This window comes from Notamacropus eugenii, chromosome 1, assembly GCF_028372415.1.
Source record: "Notamacropus eugenii isolate mMacEug1 chromosome 1, mMacEug1.pri_v2, whole genome shotgun sequence".
Taxonomy (NCBI): Eukaryota; Metazoa; Chordata; class Mammalia; order Diprotodontia; family Macropodidae; genus Notamacropus; species Notamacropus eugenii.
The window spans coordinates 694674761-694699002 of NC_092872.1; the positions used below are offsets into that span (position 1 = coordinate 694674761).

General features: G+C 38.4%; 1 long non-coding RNA gene across 1 annotated transcript; it reads right to left on the minus strand.

The window, feature by feature from the left end:
• Nucleotides 1-529: 529 nt before the first annotated feature.
• On the minus strand, nt 530-23521 carry LOC140521219 (uncharacterized). Its single transcript, XR_011972832.1, has 4 exons — nt 23123-23521; nt 12084-12181; nt 3276-3341; nt 530-792 (listed from the first exon to the last, which is right to left on the minus strand). It is a non-coding gene; the product is annotated as an uncharacterized lncRNA (long non-coding RNA).
• Nucleotides 23522-24242: the final 721 nt, after the last annotated feature.

A 24242-nucleotide genomic window follows, 5' to 3' on the forward strand; every position in this document is an offset into this window, starting at 1 on the left:
AAAAGGACTTTTCCATTTGGGCACAAATGAAATATCAATCACATAAAAACCACAAACACAAAGCCAGTTATTCACAATGAATAATATGTTGGAGATAAAATGACAATAATTTTTTTGAGTGCATGTGGATTGCACCCATTGCAATACCTCCTGACAGCCCAAAGGATCCTTGGACTGCAAAGCTTGGGAACCAACACTCAGATCAAACTCAATGGCCAACTTTGTGGTCAGGATCTGATTTGTCCACTAGAGGGCAGTGAAATCTTGCAAATCAAACTACTGTGCTTGAGAAAAAATAGGGAATTAAGCTTTGGGTCAGAGGGATGACATTTGCAGACAGTATATCTATGGACAATGGAACTTCTTTGAGGGTAACAGAGATGCCATGTATATAATTTAGAATCACCACCACCATTTTCTTTGTCTCCCCAGAGTAGCATCACACAGTAGGTCCTTCAGACATCCCTCTCCATCTTGGTGCCCAAAGTCTTGGCAGGAAGAAAATCCCCAGGAGAATATAGACTCCTTGAAGGCAGGAATGGTTTTTCATTTTGTCTCTTTTATTGCCAGCAAGACTTTGCTCATCCTTCATAAGGAATGGATGGGATTGAGATTGCACACACACACACACACACACACACACACACAGAAAATAGAAAAATCAAGGGACATGCAAGGAAAAGAACATTGTATTTGGAGTAAAAAAACTGGATTTAAATCCCAGCTCTTCAGCTTACTACATATGTAATCTTGGGTATATCATTCCACTGCTCTATGCCTCTGTTTCTTCATCTGAAAAATAAGGGTGATAATAATTGAGAAATTAAGTGATTTATCAAGGCTCAAAAAATATATATTTATGGTATATAAACTCATCTGTGCTCTTGACAATTCTCCTACTCTGACTTTAACTCTGTAACTCATTTACCTTTCATTTGATCTAAACCTCTTCTCTCCAAATTTTCCCAGTGCCATCTGAAACCCCACACTTAGAGGAAATAATCTAGCTTCTTACTCCATGAAGAAGGGGAAAGCCTTCTGATGTGAGCATTCTCAATTCCTTTCTCCATTCCCCAAATCTTTTCAGTATGACCATCCATTCTCTCCCCTATTCTTGTATTCATAGAAAATGAGAAATTTCCATTACCTACACTCTTGGTCCCATGGTTTCCTACGCCTAGCTCCAGCAATTATCACCTCTGTTTTCTTCAATGCCTAGTTCATGTCACTGAGGATGGAAGTTCAGATAAGGAGCATCTCTCAACCTACTTCCTTCAGGCAAAGTGGGCACAATTGCTTTTCCCTGACCATGCCTATCTCCACTCACTAGGGGCTGGCTCAGGGCAGCCTTCTCTTGAGTTTTCCAACCCCCTTACCTCAGGGGAGATGGAGAAAAACTCAGTGAAAAGTGACTTATCTATTTGGAAATAATGAGATTAGCTCACAAGAGTTTTAGTCTGTTATTTTAGTTGAAATATGGAAGAAATATTTTAGTTGAAAGATGGAGGAACATTTAACAGGAAAATAATATCTAAGCATAATTATGAAAATGATTGTGACCTTCCAGACCTCTCGCCAAAGGGCCTTGAGTGTGTGAGGACCACCCTTTGAGAACTTCTAGCCTAAGGCAAAGGTCCCAGGTCTATGTGGGTTCTTTCTTCTGCCAAGCTAGTGTAATGGGGCCTAGGCAACGGGGGCTCCATCCTCAGCCTGTTCACCATGTCCTGCCTCCTGCCAGGCCATGTGGAAGAGGCCTTGGAGCCTGCTTCCCTAATGAAAAGGACCCTCTCTCTGATTTGGAGCATGCATAGATACTCTGTAATCTATGAGGTAGCTCCTATTTGGTAAGCACAAGGTGAAGATATGGATTGTAAAACATATACCATGACAGAACTGGAATGCATTCAAAAGGGATTAAAACACATCTAAAACACATCTCTGTCTCTTTCTATTTCCTGCCTAGCTTTATTTGAGTGTGGAGTCAAGGAATGCTGTAACTCTTTGAGTGGGGAGGGAGATCTCCGTCCTTTATCTCCTCACCCAGGCTTATAACTTATGGTTCCCATAAACACATGGTCCTAGTGTTGCTTCTGACTATTTCATCTCTTCTGTTTTCAGGTGAAGGAGAATTAGAGATGACTATCACCTTTTGTGCTTTCAAGGTCAGGACACTAAGCCACTTGAAGTTCAGGAGTCTATCCTAAGAGTTTCAGGTAGCCAAATGGCAAGGATTAAAATCTTGAGTGACCTATAAAACCATAGGCTCCCAAAGTAGGTGATACCATTCCTGGGGCTAGAGGGAGGAGTATTGAAATGATAGGAGATGGTAGTAACTTCAGGTGCAATTGGGGAGCATTGAATAAAAATAAGGGGCCAGTAGAAGCATAAAGAAAGGAGAAGAAAATTTTGAAAAATGTTTGTACATGCTTCATCTTTTGTGTAACAGAGTTAAAGTCATAGTGATTACATTATTTGCCAACTAAACACAAAAAAGGCAAGTTAGAACCAGTCAATGGTCAAGTTCACTGACAGGTCTTAACAAGCAAGTCTTGGCAAGATAGTGTGTTGGGCATTATCAAGAAGCCCAGCATGCATGTGCAGGAATGTATGCATGTAAAGACTTCTTTACAATATGATATTATATGATTACATAATGCAATATTGCATCATCAGAATTCTAATGCAGGAAAAAACCATAAATTTACAATAAATTTTTAAATTTAAGATGCATCATTTTTTCTTTTTTGTTATTAATATATTATTTTCAATTTGTACATCATTTTTTAAAATTTCTTTTTTTTTGAAATGATGGAAATTTCAAAAAAGAAAACATACAGGGTTAAAGAAAGTAGATTTCCAGGGAGGTCACTGAGTAATTTTTATTTTTAAAGGAGGTAGTAGGTCAAATGAGTTTCGCAACCTCTATATTAAACCACCATCTACTGAAGGCAGTCAAGAGGAAGCAACAGCAATTCATCTATCAGTGATGGCAAATTCAGAAGAGAATTACGAGAGGCAAATGTTAGGTAGAAGTTGCTTTCAGTTTGAGCCCACTCTCCCCAGGAACTGTGATGATATAAAGGAGAGTGTACCCCAAGGTCTTGTGGGGAAATGCTTTGTAACTTCTGTTCTTCAGCTATATCTTTACTGCCAACAACTCTTTATAAAAGCCAGCTGAAGTCTATTGGTTTATTGAAACTGGGATGCTAATTACCAGTGAAAGAACTAGAATGAAGGCTCAAGACAATCAAATTAGAAAAAAGACATTCCCATACCTTGAGGGTTACCGTTAGAACCCTGAGGGAGAGACATAACCAGCTTTGTTCAGAGAGCAGACCCATCTGTGAAAGTAAGAGTTGGAATGTAGATGCTCAGAGTGTATATGGGATTCACTACATAGCTTAAAAATACATATTGTAAGTGGTGTTCAAAAAAATGCTCTGAGACTCAAGGCACTTTGTCAATTGTCAAGCTGAGAAAGTGGCCTCCCTGGCAGAAGAATTTAGTTTAATCAGTTTTCCACAGATTTCTATACTTTCTTTCTCCTCTTCCTCATTATATTCTCTATGGTCAAAAAAAAAAAATCAAATACCAATGAAATTAAAATTACCTTAGCTTTACCTAGTAAACATTTTCTAAAAAATATAAGTAGCCAGTGTGTTGAATTTAAAAAAGGGCATCTGAGTGCCAGGCCTGGATCAGGAGAAGACTCATCTTCATAAATTCAAATCTGACTTTAGATACTTACTAGTTGGGCAAGTCATTTAACTCTGTTTGTCTCAGTTTTCTTTGTAAAATGAGCTGGACAATGAAAGGGCAAAACACTCCAGTATCTTTACCAAGAAAACTCCAAAATGGGGTCACAAAGATTCGACTAACAACTGAACAACAACAAAATTTAAAACGGCAGAGAAACATATCATCCACTGCATACAGCAATTAAAACAAAGAAGAAACAGAGTGCTATAAATTCACTATTGTTCCAGTTGTTTCTACTAAATAGCCATAATTCAATCACTCTTTGCTGGATTCTTTTAACAAGACAGAAAGGAAGGAAAAAGGCTCCAGCCTCCATAGAATCAGTAAAGTTGGAAAATGTTGTCCATATGCTACCAGCTATTCCTGTCACCAGTCTCTCCTTAAGAGGTTAGGTTTTTTTTCAAATTGTCAGTGTAACGGAAAACTTCACCTTCCAGTTCCAATCCCATGATAGTTTTGTATCTTCCCAAGCTAGAAAGAAATACAATTCCTAGGGCTTTAGCAATGCAAGCCACCTCCCAAGGCAACCAGCCCAATCCTTGCTGGTATGCTGGTTAGTATATGCATCTTCATTCATTGCCTCTCTACTAGCTCCTTCCCCTCATGTCTACAAACATGATCAGATCTTCTCAATCCTAAGAAGTCTTCCCTGGATTCTTCTAGCTAGGGGTGTGCTGGAGCCAGATCCCAAAAGCCAATAGTTGAATTTTCAATGTAAGTGTTTATACTTTGGAAGTCAATAAACATTACAAATCAGGGCTTAATTTCTTCTTTTGTTGGTTGTCTGGTCTTAAGAATGTGATGGAGAAAATGTTAATCCATATTAAACTTAAAATTCATGCACTCCATCAATTGGGGAATGGCTGAACAAGTTGTGGAATACTATTCTATAAAAAATGGTGATATCCCCAAGAGATCATAAAAATGAGAAAGGATCCCAAATGTACAAAAATATTTATAGCAGCACTCTTTGTGGTGGCCAAAAACTTGAAATCAAGGGGATGCCCATCAATTGAGGGATGGCTGAATAAATTGTGGTATATGAATGTAATGGAATGCTATTGTGCTATAAGAAATGATGAACAGAAAGACTTTAAAGAGGCCTGGAAAGACTTATATGAACTGATGCTGAGTGAAAGGAGCAGAACCAGGAGAACTTTGTACACAGCAACAACCACAGCGAGCAAGGATTTTTTCTAGTAGACTTAGTACTCCATTGCAATGCAAGGACTTAAAAAAATTATCAATGGTCCCTTAAGGCAAAATGCCTTCCATATCCAGAGAAAGAACTATAGAAGTCAATCGCATAATGTAGCAGATCATTTTCTTTTGTATTACGTTTTAATTTGTTATATGATTTCTCCTATTCATTTTCATTCTTTACACAGCATGACTATAGTGAAAATGTATTTAATAGGAATGTATGTGTAGAACCTATATAAAATTGTATGCCATCTCAGGGAGGGAAGGGGAAAAAAATCTAAGTTATATGGTAGTGATTGTAGAACACTGAAAATAAATAAAATTAATTTAAAAATTTTAAAAAAAGAAAAGAAATGCTAAACAGGCAGATTTCAGAAAAACCTGGAAAGGTTTATGTGAACTGATGCTAACTCAAGTGAGCAGAGCCAGGAGAACATTGTACACAGTAACGGCAACATTGTGTGATGACCAATTATGATAAAAATTAGCTCTTCTCAGCAATGCAATGAATCAAGACTATTCCAAAAGACTCATGATGGGAAATGCTATCGACATCCAGAGAAAGAACTATGGAATCTGAAAGCAGATTGAAGCATACTATTTTGACTTTTTTTTGTTTCTCATGTTTTTTCCCTTTTGTTCTGATTTTTGTTTCACAACAAAACTAATGTAGAAATATGTTTAACATGATTGCACATTTATAACCTATATCAGATTGCTTGCCATCTTGGGGAGGAGGGAGTGGAAGGAGCGAGGGAGAAAAATTTGGAACTCAAAATCATACAAAAATCGATGTTGAAAACTATATTTATATGTAATTAGAAAAAATTAAATACTATTAAGTGAAATAAAAATAAAAATAAAAGACCTCATGCATTTTGGAGAGCTGGTTGTTAAACATTTACCAGAATACATCACTGCTTTTAACCCATCTATCCATTATCTCATTTTTCTCCTCCCTTTAATGTTAAATTTCATGAAAAAGTTGTCTACATCAAGTCCTGTGGATTCCACATTTCTTGTAAACACACTCTCCTCCTCCTCATTCAAATCACCCTAATATGCATAATCTCTACCAGCTGCCTGGACTATTGCAATAGCCTCTGAACCCATCTTCCCACCTCCATTTCCTCCTTCTTGTATGTTTTATGCATCAGCCAAACTAATCTTTGTTAGGCACAAATCTGGTGCTTTCATTCCTCTGCTCTAAAATCCTCATTAGATCATTTACCTGGCATTTAAGAGCCTCCCCAATCTGGTACTAACTTATTTCTCCAGCTTTATCTGATGTTAACCCTCCTTGCAAACTCTGTGCTTCAGATAAACTAGACTGCTCTGTGCTCTCTCACTTTTTCATATGCTGTTCCTAATACTTGAAATGTCCTGCTTCCCTTTAGTCATCTATCGAATTTTCTCTCTCTTAACTCCTGCCACCTCCTGTAAGTCTTCCTGATTTCACCACCCTCACTTGTAACTACTTTCTTCTCTGAAGAACTCACACAGCAGTTTATTGTTACAAACTTGTAATGTGTTTATTATTTATATTAATATTTTGTTTCACTTATAGTAATTAATGTGATATATCCATTTGTATTAATATTTTGTGTCATAATTATCTGTATTTCCATCTGATCACCTCAGTAGACCATGAGCTCCATGAGGACGAAGACAGTGTCCCATTTCATTCAATTCACTTCTCCACTTTTTAAGGGTCATCTCTGTGCATTGCACTGTGTTGGGCATTGGAGATACAAAGACAAAAACAAAGTCATCCTTGTTATCAAAGAGCTTACATTCTATTCCAAGGATACAACTATATAAATGTAGGAAGCAGTGTACTTGCATGGACCCAATATTGTCTTTAAACTATATCCTTCAGAAGGCTGTGTGTCACCTTTGCTAAGTAGCATGGACTCTGGTCCCTGCTTTCTGGTTTTCTTCAAGTCCCATTTAAAATCTCACCTTCTAGAGGAAACCTTTCCCAATCCTTCAATTTTAATTCTAATGCCTTCCCTTTGTTGATTATTTCCAATTAATCCTATATATGACCCATCTGTATGTAGTTGTTTGCATATCTTCTCCCCCATTAAACTGTGAACTCCTTGAGAGAAGGATCTATCTTTTACCTTTCTTTGTGTTTTTAAATCCAATTGTATTTTATTTTAAGTTCTGACCTCTCTCTCCCTCACTTCCTTCTACCCCATTTATTGAGAAGGCATTAAAAAGCAAATCTCATTAAAACGTGTATAGTCAAGCAAAGCAAATTCCCATAATAATCATGTCAAATAAAAATGAAAGAGAAGAAGGAAGGAAGAAAAAAGGAAGGAAGGAAGAAGGGAGGTAGGGAAGAAGAAGGGAGAGAGGGAGAGAGAGAAAAAGAAAGAGAGAGAGAGAGAGAAATATTCTTCATTTGGTGCTGAGTTCACCAGCTCTCTACTTGGAGGTGGAAAGCATGTTTCATCATGAGTCCTTTGAAATTGCACTTGGTCATTGTGTTGATCTTAGTTTCTGAGTCTTTCAAAATTGTTTATCTTTATGATACTGCTACTATTGTATAAATTGGTCTTCTGATTATGCTTACTTCATTATGCATCAATTCATACGAGTTTTCCCAGGTTTTTCTGATAGTATCCCCTTCTCATTTCTGACAGCACAAAATTATTCTGTCACCTTCACAACTTGTTTAGTCATTCCCCAAATGAAAATGACCCTTTCTTAAGGAATTTGAAGGATTCAGAGAAACATGGGAGGATCTATTTGAACTGATGTAGAGGGATAGCCACAAAATCTAGAAATATCTTCACGTTGACCAGAAAATGTAAATGGAAAGATAATGAAAAGAAATTGAATAATCAGGGAATAATGAAAAACAGTTCCCAAAAGAACTGCAAGGCATTCACAACCATATGAAAAAATGCTCTGAATCACTAATAATAAGAGAAATGCAAATCAAAAGGACCCTGAAATTTTACCTGACATTCTGCAAAATGCCAAAAATGACCAAAAAATAACAATAGTCAGTGTTAGAAGTGTTGTGGAAAGATAGATGAACTAATACATTGTTGGTACAGCTGTAAAGTATTACAGCCATTTTAGAAAGCATTTTGGAGTTCTACAAATAAAATGACTAAATGTCCATACCCTTTAAACAAAAGACTGCATTAGTAGGTTTATACCCCAAGAAAGCCACGGAAAAGTCCCTGTGTTCTCCAAAATATTCATAGCCGCACTTTCTGTGATAGCTAAGAATTGGAAACAAAGTAATGCCCCTCAGTTGGGGAATGGCTAAATGAATTGCGTTACATGAATATAATGAAATACTATTGTGCTGTAAGAAATGATGCATGTGATGAGGAGAGTATAAAAATCTCTATGAACTGATTCAAAATGAAGTAAGAAAACAATATACGTAGTAACCACAATAATGTAAATGGAAGAAACACACAAAAAAACCCACAAGGAAATGTAACAAAATTATAACAATCAAGTTGGACTGAAATGAAGAGATATGAGGAAACACCTCCAACCTACCCCTTTTTAGAGATGAGAGATGTATGTGTTACTACACATTATACATGTTTTCAAACTTTTTCAATGTAATAGTTGTGCTGATTTTTTTTCCTTTCTGAAAAAATACTGTCATATGGTTTGGGTCTCAGGGAAGGAGACAGGGAGAGATAAATGAGAACTATGGTGATCTAAGAAAGAAAATATCAGAAAACATTTTTAAAAGAAAAATCAAGGAATATCTCAGTGAAAAGAGAATGAAACATACTTACCTCACCCAGGGCAGAAAAATGGGGGAGGCTACTAGGATAGAGTAATGTACATTTTGTTGGACACAGTCTTTTTATAGGATGTTTTTGCTTAATTATTTTCTTTTTCATAAAAGAAGATTCAAAATGAAGGGATTGGGATTTGAAATGACTATAGTATAAAGGCAAAAGGCATTAGCAAAATATCAATAAAACATTTCTGGTTTTTAAAAATGGTTCTGAAATGAATGACCTCAGGAATCACCTGAAAAGCTACTAGGCAGCAAGATTATCATGGAGTCCCATAGTTTGAATGCCTTGCCTATAGCTATGGTGCAGAAGAAAACCAGAAAAAAGGATCCAGATGTATGTGAATTATCAGACTTTGAATAAGAAAACTAACGCAGATTAAGATAGATCAGTCATGCCTCAAACTCAAGATACTTGACAGCCTGAAGGACAACCAATGTTTTGTTTTGGTTTGGTTTGGTTTGGGGGGGGGAGGGCGGGGAGCCTTGTTCCATTCTATCAGATAATTGAAGAAGATGAATGAAATATTCCCTTCATTTGCTCAGTGGGATTCTATTTCTAACATATGGATGTATACTATATTTTATATTTATATTTTATAAATATTTAATACATGATTATATTCTACTTTTAACATATGAACATATTGTAAGCCAAGACCAAAGTGGAGGGACTATTGGTGCATGGTTTTCTGTTTGCAGATGATTGTGCACTCAATGCAGCCTCTGAAGCTGAGATGCAACAAAGTATGGATCAATTCTCTGCTGCCTGTGCTAATTTTGGCCTAATAATTAACACCAAGAAAACACAAGTGCTCCATCAGGCACCACCACACCATCCATACGTGGAACCATCAATTACAACAAATGGAGAAGTTTTGAATGCTGTGGATAAGTTCACCTATGTTGGTAATGTACTTTCCAGGAATGTACACATTAACAATGAGGTTAATGCACACATTTCCAGAGTTAGCTCAGTGTTTGGGAGGCTCTGAAGAAAAGTTTGGGAGAGAAGAGGCATTAGACTGACTACCAAACTGAAGGTCTACAGAGCCATTGTGCTGACCTCATTGTTATATGCTTGTGAAACATGGACAGTCTACCAGCTCCATGCCAGGAAACTGAATCACTTCCATTTGAGCTGTCTTAGGAAGATTCTGAGGATCACCTGGCAGGATAAGGTACCAGACACTGAAGTCCTTGCTTGAGCTGAACTGCGAAGCATTCAAACTATGCTTCAGAGAGCGCAACTCCAATGGGCTGGCCATGTTGTTTGAATGGAAAATGTACACTTTCCAAAAAGACTATTTTATGGAGAACGCACATGGGGCAGGTGATCACATGGTGGTCAGATGAAGCAATATAAGGACATTCTCAAGGTCTTTCTCAAGAGCTTTGTATTTGACTGTGCAACATGGGAGACAGCAGCACAGGACCACTCAGCATGGTGTGCCCACATCAGAAATGGTTCTGTGCTCTATGAGCAAAGCAGAATTGAGACAGCACAAAGTAAAGGTAGGATGAGCAAATTTGAAGTATCCACCCCAAATATTCACACAGACTGTCTGGGCCCAAACTGTAGTAGAGCATTCCAAGGTTGTGTTGGTCTGATCAGCCACAGTCGGACAAATTGAAATTTCTCTTTATTGTGGTGATGTCATTTTGGTCCTCTTCGAGAATGAAGGACAACAACCAACCAATATTATATCTCTGTAATTATATTAGTTGTATTCTATTTGTTCATTATATGAATATGCTATGTGATATATTCTACTTTTAATATATTAAATATTCATACATGAATACTTACTTCATAATTTGAGCATATGCTCTATGTGCTATTAGTCTTGGTTCTGGGGTCTTTTGCTGGTATTTCAAAGGCTTTTATAGAACCAGTCTGATGATGGCAGAATCCCAGTGAAAAATGTGCTGTTTTGCAGACAAAGCATCTAGATTTAGACTCCAATTCTGTTACTAGCTGTGTGACCCTGTGTAAATCACTTAATCTCTATGATCTTCAGTTTCTTCATTTGTCAGAAGAGGAGTATGGACTAGTAAGGAAGTAAATAAGCATTTATAAGCATCTACTATGCAGAGACGGAAATGGCAAACCATTCCAGTATCTTTGCCAAGAAAAACTCAAATGGAGTCACAAAGAGTCAGACATGACTGGAAATGACTCAACAACAAACACCTACCATGTACCAGGCACTGTGCTCAGGCATTTGATACTCCCAACTCTAGGAGGTCAGTGCCATTACTATCTACATTGTACAGGTGAGGAAACTGAGACAGATAGAAAGTAAGTGACTTGCCAAGGATCACACAACTAGAAAATGTCTGAGATCAGACTTGAATTCAGGTCTCCCTGAATCTAGGCCCAGCATTCTGGCCTCCAGTAACCTCTAAGGTCCCCTCCACACCTATAATCTCTTTTATTGGCACATTCTCAGCAAAGCAATATAGTTTAACTGGAGACACCCAAGGGAGCCACTGAGTAGGACTCAGGGGCATCAAGGGAAAGGTAAGAGGAGGAAAGCAGTCATTTCCCAAACTAGGCAAAAATTGACACTTCCAAGATTATGGCAAATGGTCAAAGGGTATGAACAGTTTTCACAAGGAGGAATGTGAACTACCAACAAACATATGAAAACATGTCCAAAATAACCAATAAGAGAAAGGTACATTGAAACAACTATGAGATTTCAATTCATACCCATTGAAATGACAACAAATGAATGAATGAATGAATGAATGAATGAATGAATGAATGAAAAGGCATTTATTAAGTACTTAACATGTCAAGCAACATGCTTCACACTGGGGTTTCAAACACAAAAGGGAAGACAGCATACTCTGAAGGAGTTTACAATCCCATAGGGACAGACAACACATACATGGCAGCTTACATGTGAAATCCAAGAAGTGAAGTGAAACCTGGCTCAAACCTGGGCCCAGTTGTAGTGGAGACTGAAGCAACCACAAATCAGGACTTCAGTGCAAGGAGGGACAGTAGGGAGAGAAAGTCAAGAGTTCAAAGGTTAAATATTTCAGAGCATGATTCTGGACTAGGCAGTATGGTGACTGGTGTGGAGAAGTCTGGGGAGCACAATTGACAAAAGATGGAAATTGTCCTGGAAAGGCTGTGGGTAGACAAAAACACTATTGAGGGAGCCATGAATTGGCCCTATCATTCTTAAAAATAATTTTGATTATGTATGAAAAAATGAATTGTTTATACCCTTTGACTCAGAGATTCCACTATTAGTTCAATACATTAAGAATGTCAATGACAGTATGGAGTTTCTACGTATTATAAAAATAGCCATAGCAGTACCTTTTGTAGTCTCAAAAAACTGGACACAAAGTAGGCATCCATCATTGGGGAATGGATGAATAAACAGAAATATATGAATGCAAAGAAATATTATTGCCCTGTAGAAAAAGAAGAGTATGAGGAACTCAGTGAAATATGGTAATATTTGCATAAAGTAATACAGAGAGAAGAAATGAGAACCAGAAGAATAATATATGCAACAACTACCATAATGGAAATGGAAACAATACTCAAAGACAATCCAGCAGATTAATTACCATGACCAATCTTTATGCCAGTAAACAAATAATGAAATGTACATCTCTCCTCTTGGTAGAGAAGTATGGGACTACAGGTGCAGAATGCTGCACAAGCTGTCAGATGCGGTCCTTTTTGTGGTCAGTTTCGCTTAACTATTTTTTTTTGTTCCAAGGAAGGGTTTATGTTAGAAAATGGTTCTAGCATTTTTTAAGAGGAAATGTATCAATAAAATTTACTGAAATGGGAGGAGGGGGAGAGGAGATTCTTGTGACTTAGAGAAGTGGCATCTCCTCAAGATAGCAAGAATGATAAAAAAGCACCGCACCAAAACCAAGTAACAACCAAGGAAAACTATATATACAGTAGCCATAACGTTGATAAAACAAGCAACAAAAGGAAAACAGTCAAAACTGGATGCTACAAAATTATAATGACCAAGGTGAGATATGAAAAGGTATCTCCTCGCTTCTTTGCAGAGGTAGGGAACCAAGGGTGTGGAACACTGCACATTACTTCAGGCTTTTGCAAGGTGTTGAGTTTGATGAACTTTTTCGTTTCATCTTTTTTTATATATTTATTTGTAATTACAAGGTATGACTTTCTGTGTTTGGGTAGTAACAGTGGACAATGTAAGTGATGGAAAGTGATGGAAAAATAGAATTTTATTTTTTTTATTTAAAAAATGAAGTCTCCAAGAGAAGGCTGGATGACTACTTTTCAACTCTATCCTAGAAGGGATTTCTATTCATGTATATGGACCTCTGAATTCCTTTCTGAATGAGATTCTATGATTTGGATTCTATTACCCTTGGAAAGCAACAAGTGCCATCTGCTGGATGCTGAAGGGAATAGCAGAATTGTAAAAACCAAGGGATGCCAAAGAGGCTGCCTTGGCATTTAGGGGACATTGCACAGGGTATGTGCCCAGACAGCCGCTAGAAACTTCCAGGGCCTCCAAGCAAGGAAATGGTGACTTAGTGCTTGAACATTTGGGGAATGAAAAACTTCCCAGTTGCTTTCAGCCATGTGGTGGCCCAACACTGCAAGAGCTGTCAAAATGTCAAATTGGTTGTTAATATGACATGGCAAACCTGGAATCTTCCCTTGGTCCTCTCCCCACACCCACATTCTGTGTTGTCTTTTCTCTCTCTCTCTCTCTCTCTCTCTCTCTCTCTCTCTCTCTCTCTCTCTCTCTCTCTCTCTCTCTCTCTCTCTCTTTCTCTCTCTCTGCTCTCTCTCTCTCTTTGTGTATCTGTCTGTCTGTCTGTCTCTGAGTCTCTCTGTCTCTGAGTCTCTCTCTGTTTTGTCTCTTTCTCTCTCTGTCTCTCTCTTTGTGTCTGTTTGTCTGTCTGACACACTCATTCTATGACAGTGGCAAAAGGTCAGGGTTCTGGGTGTGTTATCAAATGGAGGACAGGGGAGAGAGAAAGATGAGAGGAAGAAGAGAGAAAGGAGAAGGAGAGAAGAAGAGAAAAAAGACTTTGGGATGGAATTTCAAGTTACTTTCCTGAAGGGGGAAGTACAGAGGAGGAAAGAAGCCTTACAAACTGTACCAACACAGTTTCCCTTCTTATTTCTCTTGGATTTGACTACTAAAAAGTAAAAGCAGAGGAAAGAAAACATAGGGTGACATCACTTATATTAGAATTGAACTGTTACAATCCAATTAAAAAATCCACTCCCTCAGGAGCACTTTGAATGCCAGCAGCTTAGAAGGATGGTAACTAAAGCCCATTTATTCCCAGGTATGTTGTACAGCAAAATAGAATACAAGACTTAGAATCGGAGATGTGAGTTTGAATCCTGCGTAACCACAGGCAAGTCATTTAACCTGTCCCAGTCTCAGTTTTCTCATCTGTAAAATGGGTATAATAATAGAAGCTACCTTCTAGGGTTGTTATGAAGATCATGTGAGCTAATATATATGTATAAAGAGCTTCATGAACTTTAGACTTTGTCAATGCTAGCTACAATGCCTCACATTTCCACAGTGTTTGTCATAAAATGCTTTCCAGACTTTAGACCCTCAGAGGGAGATAAGGCAAGCAGTTGTTTATAGAGATCTTAGATCTCTTTAGAGTTCATCAATTCATAGAGTCCAATACCCTCGTTTTACCAATGAAAAGCTAAGGTGAATGAGATGAAATGACTTCCCCAGGTAAATATAGTGGTTTTTGTTCAGTAACATCTGATTCTTCATGACCCCGTTTAAGGTTTCCTTGGCAAAGATACTGGAGAAGTTTAGTATTTCCTTCTCCAGCTCATTTTACAGATGAAGAAACTGAAGCAAAGTTAAGTGACTTGCCCAGGGTCATACAACTAGTGTCTGAGGCTAGATTTGAATTCCAAAAGATGAGTTTTCCTGACTTCAGGACTGGTATTTACCAAATGCTTTACTATAGATTATTCCATTTGATCTTCAAAATAACCTTGTACAGGGAGATAGCCAATCAATCTATCTGTAATAAGGTAGATTCTGTTGCTAGGCCCAGAGTAGATGGACTCTCATTGTTTCCTTCTAAAGGATCTTCTAACTCTGGACCAACATATATGGATCAAGTTCAGTCCTGTGGGAGCCTATCCTCTAAAGAAAGAGGTCAGACTCTTCCTCACACTCACTGGCTCTCTTTTTAAAATTCAAATTTGTTTTATTTTCAGGTCTGAATTATGTTCTTCCTGTCTCCGTCCCATTGAGATAGTGAGGAAAACAAAACCCATATTACAAATATGCATGGGCAAGCAAACATATTCCTGCACTGGCAATGTCAATCTATCTATCTACCTATTCTCTATATGTGTGTATGTTTGTATTATATGTCTCAATTTGCACTCTGAGTTCGTAACCTAGGTAGGTAGCGTGTTTCATCATCCTCTTGAGTTGTGGTTGGTCATTGAGTTGATCTGAGCACCTAAGTCTTTCAAAGTTGTTTGTCTTTACAATATTATCATTACTATACAAATTGTTCTCCTGATTCTTCTCATCTCACTCTGCATCAGTTCATACAAGTCTTCCAAGATTTCTCTGAAACTATCCCCTTCATAATTTCTTATAGCACAATAGTATTCCTTCAACTTTATATATCATTATATTATATATCATATTATTTATACATATATTATATATATATATCTGTGTCATATTATATATCATAACTTGGTCAGTCATTCCCCAAATCATTCAGTTTCCAAATCTTAGCCACTATAAAAAGAGCTATTATAAGTACTTTTGCACATATTTTATATATATCCTCTTTCTTTGATCCCTTTGGGGTATAGACCTAGTAGCAATATCACTGGGTCAAAGAATATCTATGCAGATTCATATCTTTCTGGACTTTGTTCCAAATCACTTTAAAGAATAACTAAACCAGTTTACAGCTCCATCAACAGTGCATTTATGTATCTATTTTCCCACAACCCTTTCTTTTTGTCATATCCCTTTTTTGTCAACTTTACCAATCTGATGGTAAGTAAGGTAGAACCTCAGAGTTGTTTTATTTTATATTTCTCTAATTATTAGTAATTTAGAATATTTTTCATATGGCTATTGATAGCTTCTTTGGAAAACTACCTGTTCATATCCTTTGATCATTTATTAATTAGGTATGGTTCTTATTCTTATTTGAGTCAGTTTCCTATATAGCTTAGAAATGACACCTGGTCAAAAAAAGAAAAAAAGAAAAAACTTGCCACAAGGTTTCCTATGTTTCTTCTAATTTTAGCTGCACTGGTTTAAATTGTGCAAACACTTTTTAATTTTATGTAATCAAAATTGTCTATTTTATCAACCCTGTGATCCTCTCTATCTTTTATTTGGCCATAAACTCTTTCCCTATCTGTAAATCTAATAGGTAATTTCTTTCTGGATCCTCTAATTTGTTTAAAACAATTAACCTTTATATCTAAACCTCATACCCATTTCAAACTTGTCTTGGTGTGAGATATTGTTCTGTACTAGTTTCTGCTGGTCCACTTTCTAGTTTTCTCATCAGTTTTTGTTGAATAGTGAGTTCTTGCCTCAATCATTGTCTCTTTGGGTTTAGGAAACACTAGACTACTGTAATCCTTTGCTTCTATATCATGTACTTAATCTGTTCACTGATCATCATCTCTATTTTCTATTCAATCCCAAATTGTTTTGATAATTACTGTTTTATGGTACAATTTGAGAGCAGGTGCTACTAAGCCCCCTTCTTTCCCATTTTTTTTAAAATTTCATTAAAAATTCTTGACTTTTGTTCCTCCAAATAAATTTTATCATTAATTTTTGTAGTTCTATAAAGTAATCCTTTGGTAGTTTCATTTCTATGGTGCTGAATAAGTTAATTAGTTTACATAGTATTGTCATTTTTACTATATTGGCTTAGCCTATACTCACTGACTCTTTATACCCTACCCTGGAGCTCTGAGGAAAAAATCACTTAAAGCTTAGGTTTGGGTTATGGGTGGGATCTCACCAAAAGGGGGTGAGAAGATGCTCAGTGTACCCTACTGTTTAGGTATAGAGCTATTTATCTCCTTTATGCAAAAGAAATCACAAAAGCTCTTTGACAAAGTGATAAAATGAAGCTATAACTCCTACACTCCCAGCAGTTTGAAGCTAAAATATCAAAATAGGTGCCAGTGACTTTGACTTTGATTTCTGAAAGGTCCGAAGACATGACAGAGAAGACACAGGTGTTTTGGTGCCCATTTATCAAGCCCTTCTAGGAATTCCAAAGCACATATTTTCACAGAATCTCCATTTGAATGAAATCCCTAATTGCCATAAGAGTCAACTTAAATATCTACCTAGCAATCTGCACTTCAACTAAAAGGGCAGCTACTCATGTTTCTGGAAATTCATTCTTGACATGCTTCAGGATCTCACAGTGGAGGAGAGAGGTATTGGAGAGAAGGTCAGGTTCAAATTCATGGTGCTAGCATGTGCCAGCAACCTCCTTAGACCAACTGCATAGAAGGAAAGAATAACCAAGGAGCCCCTAAAGGACAGGTGTTATTTGCTTTGCCAAAAAAGAACTAAGGGGCCCTTTATGAAGTGTTTCCTTGGTGGGCCAAACTATTTCCACTTGATTGGTTTCAGTTCAGTTTGACTCTTTGTAGCCCTGTTTTGGGTTTTCTTGGCAAAGTTTACCATTTCCTTCTTCAGTTCATTTTACAGATGAGGAAATTGAGGCAAACAGGATTAAGTGACTTTCCCAGGGTCACAGAGCTACTACTAAGTATCTGAGGCTAGATTTGAACTAAGGAAGATGAGTCTTCCTGTCTCAAGGCCCAGTGTATTATCTACTGTTCTATCTAGCTGCCCTTGACAAGTTTAGGACTATCCTTAAGAAAATTAGCCTTCAGTTCTTGGTTCTGTCCCAAAAGCTTGATGCCCTGACTAAAATTGTAGGTGCCAGCACATCTTAAATAATGACATCGCTGAACGTTATAGCCAAGAAATCATAATCACCAGACACCTGCTCTACCTCTCTCTAGAATCTAGGAACTGGGCCATGTGTGAGGTGAGAGTCAGGAGACCAGAACTTCTAGTTTCCCAATCAGGTTTGGTAATAACTGACTCTTGCATTCGATATCTGGTTAGTGAGTTCCAGTTCTGTGCATAGGTTAGCTGATTTGAATAGCTGAGAAGGAAGCTTCTAGACTACAAACTTAAACCTGTGGGAAATGATTTCTCCAACCCAGCATGATAGGACATAGACAGGTGAGGAGACAATAGAGCAAGGCAGAGAGTCACTCTTTGTCAATATCTTGAACTGACGTCAAAGCGATATGGTATGACCAGGTTTTGGAGGGCCTTGGAGGCCAGGCTTTGGGGTGAACTTAATATTATAAGATAAGATGTTTTATTCGCAAATACAAAATCGTAGAATCTTAGGGTTGGAAGCTTCTGGTCCTTATTTTGTCTCATGTGACATTGGAAGAAACTGTGGCTCAGAAAGTGAAAATGACTTGCCCATGGCTATACAGCTAGTTACTAGCTAAGCAGAGATTAGAACCAGGTTCTACCTAACTCCAAGAGCCAGGACTCACATCCAAGTCCGGGATTCTTATTATACCATACTTTGTTGGTATGGGTATTCTTAATAATCATGCAGACTACAAGCCATCCCCAACCTAGTTGATGATCTTATCAGAGTTTCTGCGGTCTCAAATTATACCATGCTGTGGTACAGCTGGTGGAGGGGCTCTCCACTTAGCTAGGTTGAATCCTAACCGTATATCTGTCTCCCAATAGACATGTGGTCAGTTACTACCCATACTCCATGTCTCTGCCTCTGGGAGGCAGGACCTCCCAAAACTCATGATCTGTGGATATCATTTTCAAGAACTCCGTAACACCTCTGTGCCAATGATGGGGCTTCAGAGGAGGACTCAAGTGAAAGAACATCATATTCTTTTCTAAACAGATTCCTTTGTAGACTCTTGAGACTTAGTGTATCAAGGGAACTTAGATATCACTTAGCATAACCCCTTCATTTTACAGATGAGGAAACTGAGACCTGGAAAGGTTAAGTCACAGAGCTGAAATGAGACTCAAACCCAAGCTTCCAAATTATAATTAGCATATATGTATGTATATGTATACATATGTGTATATATGAAGGGAGAGAAAGGGGGAGGAGAGAGATGAAGAGAGGGGGGAAAAAGACAGGGAGAAACAGGGAGGAAGAGATAGAGAGGAGAGGAGAAGGGAACAAGAAAAGGATAAGAAGGAAGGGAGGGAATCAGAGAAAGAGACAGAGAGAGAGGAGAGCGAAGGGAAAGAAGTGAGGGAGAAAGAGGAGAAAAGAGAGAGCTGTAGAGGGAAGAAGGGAGGAAGAAAGAAGGAGAGAAAGACAGAGAGAGAAGAGAAGAGGAGAAGGGAAGAGGGAGGAGAAGAGGGAGGGAGAGAATCAAAGAGAGAAAGAGACATGCTCTGTTTTCCTGGCTTGGTAGCCTTGCCTTAGGTGACCTAACAACCTTGCACTCCCTGTGAAATCTCCCATTTGCTGAGCTTTAACCCTACTGCATCCCAGAACTCCTGAACTCCAGCAATCCACCAGCCTAGGCCTCCCCTAGTAGCAAGGATCACACATATATATATAATCACAACGTGTCTGCCACCTCCGACCTTAAGTCCAGGGCTCTCTCTACTATAACTATACCCTTCACAAATAGCCTCCTCTAACTCTTTCTCTGGAACTATGTGAGTTTAGGAAGCTGAGAGCTCAGCTTGGAGTGAGAGTGGACTTGGAAAGCAAGGTGGTAGAGGCTAGGAATCTTCCTCTAACCCAACAGTAGACCAGGGAGATTTCCAGCCTTGACCTTCAAAAACCTATTCTTTTTTCTCCCTGGACCCAGCACTTCCTTCATAGTCTGTTTTTGTTGTTGTTGTTGGGTTTGGGGGAGTCAATGTGGTTAAATGACTTGCCCAGGGTCACACAGCTAGTAAATGACTGAGACTAGATTTGAATTCAGGCCCTCTGACTCCATAGCCAGTGCTAAAGCCACTGTCACCTAGCTACCCCTACCTGTTTGTTTTTTATATTTAAATGATTCCTTTGGCTTCCATTTTTAGCCTAGCTTAGCCCTACTTTGGTTGATTGGCCTGGACACTAGAAAGTATGCTTTTAGAAGGTCCCTAGTCTTTTCAGTTTCAACTGGTCCTGGTCCTGATGAGGCCTTTGGTATTAACAGAGGCCATCACACCCATCTGTCTAAATACACCTGTCTAGGTACACCTGGAGGTGTATCTCACCAGACTTCATCTTTTTTCCCTTCCAAAACCAAAAACAAATGCACTGCTCTTTCTGCTTTTCTGTGAAATAACAAAAAGAGAAAGGTAGTGAATGTAGTGGCAGGAAGACCTGGGTTCACATTCTGCCTCTGATACTTGCTGGCTCAGTGACCCTAGTCAAATGGATTAACTTCCCATTTCCCCAGGCAACTTACTAAGACTAAATTGTAGGACAGGTGCTGAAATGCCTGAAAGACAGAGGACCAGACTGGCAGCCTAGAAGACCTGAGTTCAAACAGGGATTCAGATGCTTACAAGTTATGCAACTCTAAACAAGACCCTTAACCTCTCTGTTCTTCCTTTTCCTCCTCTAGAAGTAGAAGGGATTACATTTGAAGATCCCTAAGGTCCCTTCCAGCTCTAAGTCTCTGACTCTGCATTAGTAGAAGGTATTTCTTATTCCAGTGAAAACTGAGGTCCATTTCCGTGTGTACAAGAGGACCTGGAATTGGGTATTAGAAGACTTTGGTTGTAAAGGTGGCCCTGCTATTCACCACCTTGGGGGAGGCTGGTAATTCAGCCTCTCTGGGCCTATGTAAGTCTCAAGGCCCTTGTATCCTTGACTTGTGTTATCATAGACTGTTAGAACTGAACTGCCAGAGTGGAGGACACATGACTGTGGCTGGAGACAAATGATAGATAGCTCCCAACTATATCTGAAAGATCTAAGCCTGACTATAGGGTGCTTGTGTTAGAGAAGAGGACGTTGAGTTCTTCCTATTCCAAGAAGTGTTATCATAAGGAGAAGAGGACAGCTACTTCTGTTTTCCATTTCTGCTGAGGCCATGTGATAGAGTGCATTGCATAGGCTTAATAATTGTGTGTTGACTGATGAGATGAAACACTGGACTTGGAGTCAAGAAAACTAGGGTTCGAATCCTGCCTCAGACACTTACTAGCTCCATAATCCTTGACAAGTGACTTAATCTCTCAAAAACCTGTTTCCTCATCTGTGACATGGAAATGATAATAGCATCTATCTATCTTGAAGCAACTAGACCTAGAACTAGGAAGACCTGAGTTCAAATCCTGCCTCAGATACCTAGTTGTGTGACTACTTAATGACCCCCTTAACCTACCTCAGCCTCAGTTTTCTTATCTGTAAAATGGGGGTAATAATAATATCTACCTCTCAGGGTTGTTGTGAGAATAAAATGGCACATTTGTGTTATATACATATATATATGTATATATATAAAATTTATATAATTTGGTAGACTTCTTTGCAAATATTAAGTATCATTTAAATACTAGCTATCATTCTTATTATCACCTATCTGATAGGGTTATTATAAGAATTAAATAACATGAGATATACATACACACATGAAATTGTATAAATATGAGCTATAATTATTGAGGACAAGAGGAAAATGGACTTATACCAAAACATGAAAAACTTAAGTTAACTAGAAGGAAGGATTTACCAAGAGGCCAAATTGAAAACCAAGAAGAGGTCTTTCAGCCTTCCTTCTTTGAAAGTCTTTAACTAAAAGCAGGAGAAATTCTGCTTCTGTTCTGGATGGTTGGCTTCCCAGCCTAGAAGGCCTTTCAAGGTCCCTTCCAGCCTTAAGAATCCATTTGGAGGCAACACAGTGAAAAGGAAAAACAAACACATCTGGAATCTAGAGAAACCTGGGTTCAGATTCTTCCTCTGACATCAGTGTTATGACCATGGACAGATCACTCAAGCCATCTGAGTCTCAATTTTCTCTTCTGTAAAGTAGAATAATGCCCTTGGCAATTGTTTCATGGAGTTTCTGTGAGGATCAAGTGAGATAATGTATGTAGACTTTAAAGCCCCATAATATCTCAATTGTTGTTATTGGAATTTGTAGGGAATGGAATAAGGAGAAAAGACTTTCAGGTCAAAAAAAAAATACTCCATTAAGCAGGGTTTTCTCAGTTACAATCAAAGGACTTTCCAGCTTCATCTATGGCCTCTTTTCAAAGGGCTATGGTTATCTCTACCGGATGTTGACATCTTCTATCTCCACTGGAGAAGGAGCCTCAAATTCTTATGGGTGGAGTTTTCCAGTTTACTCAGATCTTCCCTAATAATAGAAAGCAGATAAAAGCCAGTTCCTCTGCCAGAGTTCACCTAGAGAGACTCTGTCATCTCCTTCACTGATCTACTAACATCAACTGGAAACTCTTGGTCAAATCCTGTTTCAATCACTAGGAGAATGTTGCCTTTGGTATGGATAAGCCTGGCCATCTGCTTCCCAGCTTTGGGTAAGACTCTTCCATTCCTCCCTCTATCAGGTACATGAGAGGACAAAACCAAGGAAAGAGAATGAAATCTATAAAATACGAATAATAGATGACAGGACAGAGGTGTCAAACATATAGCCCATGGGCCTCATGAGGCCCAGAATGGAAATCCAAGGGCAGGTCAAACCAGATTAAAATATAATTGAAAAATATTTTACAAAATAAATTAAAATACAATAAGATATAGATAACATTAGATTTTATAACTAAACTAATATGCAGTCCACAAAGATCCTTCTGTACAGTTTCATGGCCTCTTTTTTTTGAGTTTGGCACTTGACACTACTATAAAATACAGAATGTTTTGAGTTGTTTAGCTAGAGAGGGAGTTTAGATATACAAGCACAGATTATCCTGGCTTCCAGTAGCAGGGCCTGATCCTGATGGCAGCTCCCATCGCTGGAGCTTGGCCCATTCTCTTTACTTCCTAAAAGTTCTCCCATTCATAAGGTCCTCTCATTTCTATAATGTTTTAAATTAAATCAGATCTTAAAGTTAAGTTTTCTAAATCATTTTCCTTATGACAACCCTATAAGGAAGGTAATATAAATGTAATTACTGCCATATTACAAATGAAAACTGAGACTGAGAGGTGGAATTCCTTACTCATGGTCACATAGAGAGCCAGGATTTGAACACAGATCGTAGGAACATAAGATGTTAGAATCTGGAACCACCTGTTTGGTGGTTTGGAACCTCACTTAATGGATAAAGAAACTGAGGCATAGAGGGAGACACTTACTTGAAGCCATGCTCTGCTAGTAGGCAGTATAGTAGAAATTAGAACCCACATGTCCACATCCAAATCCAGAACTTTCTTCTTCATCCTGGGGATGTGGTCCCCTCAACCTACATAAAATCACATGAAAATGAACCCCAAGAGAAGTTCAGAAAACCAACCACCACATCAACTAAGGCAGCACCTGTGTGAGTAGAAAAGAAGGGGTCAGTTTTGACAGATATTGTAGCAGTAGAAATAGCAAGATTTAATAACTAATTAAATATGTGGGATGAGGGAGAGGGAATAGTCAAGGATTCCATCCAGGTTGTGAGCCTGGGAACCTGTAAGAATGGGAAATTGGGAATTTGAGTGGAGGAGAATTACATGGGGATGGGAACGGACAGAGAAAAATGAGCTCTGTTTGGGACATGTTGAGTCTGAGTTGTCTCCAGAACATTTAATTTGAAATGAACAACATATTGTTGGTGATTCAGGACTGAAGCTCGGGGAGAGACCGGAGCTGGGGTATAAGGATCTGTGAGTCATATGCTTAGAGATGCTAATTTTACCCATGAGAACAGATGAGGTCACCTAGACAGAGTATACAGAGTTGTCAGATTCTCAACCCCCTGGGGAGTGTGGCCAGCAAGACTCCAGAGTACTGAATAGGATTAAAATGGAATTTGGGAAGTGTTTAACAACAAAAATAAAAATATATTTACAACACATAATAGTCATCTGTGATTTTCTAAGTCAATGTCCTGCCACAATGATTGGTTTCTACTTGAATTTGACTGCACTGGAGAGAAAAGAATTTGACTGCACTGGAGAGAACCCCCGCAGTTAGGGGATATGATATGGATGACAAGCCAAGAATGGTCAAACAAGTGATAAAAGAACCAGGAGAGGGTAATGTAATAGTAGCATTTTAAGGCTTGCAAAGTGCTTTATGAAATATGGCTTAATTTTTATTATCGCAACAGCCTTGGGAGGCAAGTATAATCATTATTCCCATTTTACAGATGAGGAAACTGAAGCTGAGAAAGGTTCAGGGATTTGCCCAGGGTCATGTAGCCAGTAAGCATCCAAGGCCCAATTTGAACTCAGGTTTTCCTGTTTCCAAGTTCGACACTCTATCCAC